The sequence below is a fragment of the Acyrthosiphon pisum genome, chromosome A2, assembly GCF_005508785.2.
Source record: "Acyrthosiphon pisum isolate AL4f chromosome A2, pea_aphid_22Mar2018_4r6ur, whole genome shotgun sequence".
In the NCBI taxonomy this organism is placed as follows: domain Eukaryota; kingdom Metazoa; phylum Arthropoda; class Insecta; order Hemiptera; family Aphididae; genus Acyrthosiphon; species Acyrthosiphon pisum.
Genome location: NC_042495.1, coordinates 102,150,003 through 102,156,881, shown reverse-complemented (window position 1 = coordinate 102,156,881; position 6,879 = coordinate 102,150,003). Strand labels below are relative to the sequence as shown.

The 6,879-nt window shown below is 23.7% G+C and overlaps 1 long non-coding RNA gene across 2 annotated transcripts; it reads left to right on the top strand.

Annotated features, from left to right (window-relative positions):
* Nucleotides 1–1,129: 1,129 nt before the first annotated feature.
* LOC103310247 lies at nt 1,130–5,583 on the top strand. 2 transcript variants are annotated; one of them, XR_003839413.1, is made up of 3 exons: nt 1,130–2,377; nt 3,461–4,857; nt 5,395–5,583. It is a non-coding gene; the product is annotated as an uncharacterized LOC103310247 (long non-coding RNA). The 2 variants fall into 2 exon arrangements; XR_001680006.2 differs by lacking the exon at nt 1,130–2,377 and having other exon boundaries at nt 2,727–4,857.
* The last annotated feature ends 1,296 nt before the right edge of the window (nt 5,584–6,879 follow it).

The window sequence follows — 6,879 nt, the reverse complement described above, 5'->3', positions numbered from 1 at the left end:
GTCAAAAGTCTTTCAAACAATCTACTAATTATAAGCTACACATGATGAAAATGCATTATGATTTTAATAATTAACAATATAAAATTATAACAATTTACTAATATTACTTATGATTTTTAATATAATATAGGTTATTAGTTTATGTATGATAAAATCATTATGTACATATTATATTAGTAAATTACTAACTTTTAAGTATTAGTAAAATCATCTTTTAAATATTTATCCATCTTACAAAATGTAAATATTTTGTTTTTATGAAGGTTAACATTATAGGTATTTGTTGTATTTTTCTTTCTATAATTTATAAATTATATTGGTTGGCACTTAGTATACAAATATGACTTGCTATATTTTTTTTTCCATTTTTATTAAGTATAACTAGTAAAAAGTATACGTTTATAACAATTTAGTGTAATGCATGTGTTAGGTAAGTATAATTTAATTTTTTTGAGCAAATTTCTTACTAATTTGCGGAATAGATTATGGCAAACCTCCCCACAATAAAAAAAATTGAAAAATATTAATATATTATTTCTTAGTTTTATTGGTTAAAAAATAAATAATAACATTTTTTTAAATGTGAAAGCTGGTTCAATGTGTCATAATGTAGAGCTGTGAGTTGAATAAATTCAACATTTAGATAATATGTTACGGACATTTTCTTATTTACTATTAAATGCGGAAAATAACCTAAATCGGTATAGTGTGATCCCAGTTGAAGTGTATAATGTCTAATATTATGAATGTATTAATGTTTATGTTGTAGGTTGTTACAGTTGTTTACGATGTGGACGTAAATACAAATACAAAAGAGGATTAATTCACCATCAGAATTATGAATGTGGTGTTCCGCCTAAATTTTATTGTGGCAAGTGTCAAAGGTCTTTCAAACAACGAACTAGTTATAAGCTTCACATGATGAAAATACATTATGATTTTAATCAATAATGTTATCAAATCACAATAACTTCCCAATATTTTATTACTTTCATAAAGTTAAGGATTTTTATAATAAGGTCGTAAACTTTATTTAATTTACTTTATCAATATTAAATTTTTTCCCCTTTTTTGATTATCATTAGTACAATATAAAATCTTGATTTATTTATAATAAGGTTGTAGGGTATATATTTTATTGTATTTTATTTTTATTTTATTTGTAAAGTATGTTATATTATTATAATTACATTATGTGCACACAACAATAAATTACTTGCAGTATTTTTTGTACCCATTTACAAGAAACTTGTAAAAAATGTATTATAGAGCATGTGCTGGGAATATATTTTTTTTACAAATTTGAACATAATATTTTGTGGAATATCCAAAGATTTTTAATTCTCTTAACCCCCTCCATAAAATAAAATTTTGTTTAAAAGTATTAAAATTACATTTTATATTCGTGCCTATTGTTATTATTAGACATTAGTTAATACAAAAATATACCTGTAATTTATATTTTTATCAATTATTTATTATAATATCTAGACTCCACATTTAATAATCGGTTTTTTGTATAATGTTATGATACTCATCAATTAATTATTATTTTAAACAAATGATTTATGTAGTTTTATGGATTCGGGGTTGGTGGGTAGTGTAGGGGATAGCCATGTACATTAATACAGAAACAATTAGTATGTGAGTACTTAATTTAAATAAGGGCATTATAGAAAAAAATACTTTATGCTGCCACGGGTATTAGTGGTATAGTGGCATTGTATTAAACTTCTTATATTTATAACAAATAAAATTAATTGTAATTTTAAATTTAAAAAACACATTATATGGGTTAACATAATTTTATCAATTTAATAAAATTAAAAGTTAGTGCTGTAAAAAATTGCTGTCCATGAATCCAAGGCCTTAAACACAACATTGAGAAATAAAGTCACTAATAGTAATAGTATTTTTACTGCCCTTAATTGAATACTTGAATATAGACAATCTTTTAATTTTATGAACCATAGTTTAGATCTGGTGTTCCCAATACTGTTTTGCAGCAGGATTAATCTAAGATATTTTTTATACCACTTTATTACTTTATTCTAGTATAATTTTACAAAATAAAAATATTGTTTTACTGATTTAATCACAATTATTTGAATGTATAATATAGCTAAACTTTAAACTTTAAACTTAACCAACATTTAATATTTTCACCGGGGCCCAAATTCTTCAAGATACACCATTGCTTACAGCTAATTACTTGAATTGGTTTTTATTAATATTCTTATTTTTTTGATTTTGTACTGTATACTAAATTATATTTATTCATAGCAATGAAAAATAACGGTGAATTTGGATACCAATGTCATAATCAAAATTGTGGCCGAATATACAAAACCAAGCCAGGCATTCACAATCACCTTAAGTATGAATGTGGTGTCATACCAAAATTCTATTGTAAATTCTGCAAACGATTCTTTAAACAACCAGTGTCGTATAAGGCACATATGCTAAATATTCATAAACAATTAATTTGAAATGAAAATTTATCAATTCAACAGTTAAATTATTATTTTTTATTTTCAGATTATATACTAAGTAAATTTAGAAGAAAAATAATAACACTTAAAAAAATATATATATATCAAAGTTTTTAATAAGAATCCTACAAATTTGTAATAAATAAAACAATACAAAAGTTAACACATAAGTAAACATTTTATATAAAATAACGTATAGTCTGTTTATTTGTCTTGTTATTTTTTAATACTAAAATAAATAAATTAAATGACTGAATACAATTATGTTTATTATTTTATTTATTTTTAGACCTTGCTGTATTATGTGGTTGCTTCTATTATTTTATTAAATTTTAACATTGCTTATACTCTATTCCAAAAGAGAATATCTAGTACACCGATCATTTTTAGTATAGTAACCTAACCTACCTTAATCGGGTTAATTCTAATAGGATTGTTGGCTTTGGCTATGCTGTAAGTGGGTAAGGCAGAGTTTAGCACAGCTGTAGTCATCAGTCAACATGCCAAAAACAGGGTGTGCTCTTATGAAATGCTTTAAAAAATATATATCTGTGTATATCGACATCCACAACAATACTGTGAGTAACTCAATTTTTACAAATTTTCTGTAGTGTAGAAGCGTACTAAAGTTTGAATAACTATTTTTATTCTAATATTTTTTTTTGATTTTACTGGAACTTGGACAACTTAATATTTGTATAAAACTAAAATATAGATTTACATAAATTTTACTATACTTGGCTATCTGTGGTTTTTCCTATGTTCTTAATGGCTTAATCTTTCTTGTATGTAAGACGAAGACAACACATATGGATGATATTCCCTTAATTTATATTTAAATGATTTATAGAAAATAAATAATGAAATACTAAACTTGGTGTATTGTGTTTGATAATGAAATTTAATTTTAATTGTTAAGAATTCTATTATATTGTATTCTGATGTTATTTTATGTTTTTTCTCTACAGAGTATAATTGTGAAAGATGCCAAAGAAAATACAGAAATGTTGGTAGTTTGAAAAAACATATTTTATACTACTGTGGTCAACAATTTCCTTGTGATATATGTACTGGTATTTTCACTCGTAAAGCAACTCTACAACTTCATAAAGCAGTAAAACATGGAGTTTTAATGGAATAAATTCTTTATACTAAAATACAGTGGTTATCGTTTTAGTAATCATTGGTTTTGGACAAAATGGATAGCATAAAGTAACTGATAATACAATACAAAAATTAAATTATGTGCATAACCAGAGTAATACAGCATGTACTACGATAACAATATACAATTGTTAACTCTAACCGTGTTTATAATAAGCAGCGCCTACTGTATTTAATATTCATGTGTTGAATTCAAATATTATATTTAGACAAATTTTAATCAAACTTATTAGAAAATATATAAAATGTTGTTAGTTATATTTTTATAGTTGGTAAATTAAACAGGCACTTTATAACTTTTAGTTATATTTAATTGTTCCTAAGTTAATAGTTGTATTTAAATTATTCCTTAAGTAAAGATTTTGTAGTGTTAAAACTGTTTTAAAATATGAGTGTCAAATCCATTGGTTTATATAGTACTTAATACTTTTCTTATTACTTTGTCTCTATGGATTTATTAAATGAAAAATATATAATATTGTGAACTTTTTGTATGACATACTTTTTACATGACTGTTATTTTTATGTCTAAAAAATTGACAAAATTTCAATTTATGGCTTTATATTTATTTGAATAATTTTTTTATATAAATGAATGACACTTTGTTAAAAGGGACCTAAGTTACATTTTTGAAAAAAATAGTTTTGTTTTATATTATTCATCGTCTTATGTAAACACATAGTTTTGTGCTAAAAAGTACCTATTTCATATCATCTTGTCTGTGCAAAATTATTATGAAATATTTCATAGTTTGTTAAAAGGTACCCATGTACTTATTACGCAAATATAAATAAAGGAAAACTGTTTTTTGTTACTCCTGAAAAGTAGTTGAAAATGTACATGGGTCCCTTTTAACAAATTGCCATTCAAATATTAAATAAACAAATGCTGTAAACTAATTTTTTCTGTTTTTATTAATAGGTGAAAGTTTAAACCACAAGACAAGTCTCAAGTCTAATTTTAAAAATGGCCGTTACCATTGTCCTAATCAGTGTGGCAAGCATTATAAAGCAATTAATGGATTGAGTCAACATTTAAACAATGAATGCGGTGTGATACCCAAATTTGTGTGTTCTATATGTATGAAAAGTTATCAATATAAAAATAGGCTTAAACTTCACATGGCCAGTGTACATACTATATTACTTGACAGTTGATATGATGAAAGAACTTTATGATTACTCAGCTGGCTGAGTATAGGTACATATTTTGTTTTAATTTATTGTTCTTACAATTTTATTCCCAGTTTTGTCCAAAATTGTTTGAAATAAATTCTTTAATTCTTACCAAATAAATGTCTTAATAACGATACTATAATACTACAATGTACATAAGTATAATCTATTGATTTTCTTATACAATTCAAAAACACTTAAATCATTCATATTGTCTATTTAATGATTAGAACAAAAATTATAAATACATTATACACATTTTTTTTTTACTATATCTGCCTAACTTATAATTTATTGCATTTGTGATTATAATTGCACTTTTTTTAAATATTAATTTATAAATTGTACATACTAGGTTAGTATTTGTATTATTTTTTAAATTGTAAGTTATACTAAGTAGGTAGTGTTTTATAATATTGTTTATCTTTTAATGTTTGTATTAAGATAAACTTACATTTGATAATGACGTAATTGATGTTTTTAATTATGTAGTTGCATGTATTGCATAAAAAATAATTTTATTAAATTGTATTAGTATCGAACATAATAATTAATGTTACAGATATTAGTTCCCGCTTCCTATGTCCAAATTTATGTGGTCGAAGTTACAAATATAAGCGTGGAGTATACACTCATGTGAAATTTGAGTGTGGTGTGGAACCCAGTTTTTTATGTTCATTGTGTCCAAAGAAATTTGCTAGGAAGTTCCAGCTAGAAAGTCATTTGGTGTTGAAGCACAAAGTTGTTAAAATTAGATGTAATTTTACAAATTGAATGGATTGATAGTTCATCATAAATAAAATCTGTTGTATATTTGTAAAAAAATAGAAAACTATCTATTAAAATATAAAATAATTTGTTAACGTCAAATTAAATTCCTATACCTTTTAGCTGTACTCATGTCCCTATACATGACATACAACATTGTTATAGTTTTTACTGAGTTTTTATTGTATATAATTAATGTTTATACCAATGTTTTTTTCTATATTTATATTGTATTATTAAATTAATTTAATTATATTGTTAATTTTGTTGGATTTAAAATGTATCATGTATAATTATAATTCATTAAATTATTTTTATCAACTTTTTTCATCATTTCATCAAAGGTATAGTTTTAACATAAATATGATTGATCTGGATCATGGATAAATACTATTTTATTTAGCCATGTTAGTGATCATGTGTGAATAATCATAATATAGAATTTTAAGTGTGCCATATATTTTTCAAATTATACTTGTGTTTTGTAAGAAATTATAATATGTTTATATTTTATGAATATCCATTGGTCAAGTTGTAAACGTAAGAATTTAAGGGGGATTAGAACTATTAAAAGATTAATATCACTTTGATATTTATTTTAAGCTCCCAGATCAAATAGTCTTTGGTCTGTAGGCCAAAGGTAAAAAATTATATAAATGATTTTGTATGAAATATAATTTAATATTTATAGTAGAAACTGCACTCCTTTCTACCTATAATAAAGAGATTTCACTATATATATTGTGTATATATTACATAAATACCGTAGATACATATTTCTTTTTGGAAGAAATATTGCTTTACAACTGAAATGTTTAAATATTTATCCATATTTCTTGAGTTAATATTAATTAACAGTTAGATATATTTGTTTAGGAGACCCTCTAAACATATGAAAATCTACATAAAATATTGATATAAAAAATATTGAATGATTGTTTTGTATTTTTGATTTAGTTATTTAAAAAAAAATTCTTTATTTTTGCAGAGCTATGTAAATGTATAAACTAACTTATATTGATGATATTGTTTTGGGCATGATGTTTGTAGATCATCTATCAATAAACCAATATATTTTATAATGGATTATAGTTATTAATATTCAATTAAAAAGCAGGTAAAATATGAATAAAAATAATTAGTTGGCAATTGAATAATTATTTTTTTTTACACTTGTCTAGTGTAAAAATTTATTCCAGACATGTAATTTGCGCAATCTTATGAAATATTTTATCAATGATAGATATCTGTCATTGTTAAAGCAACTTTCGTCATTGAT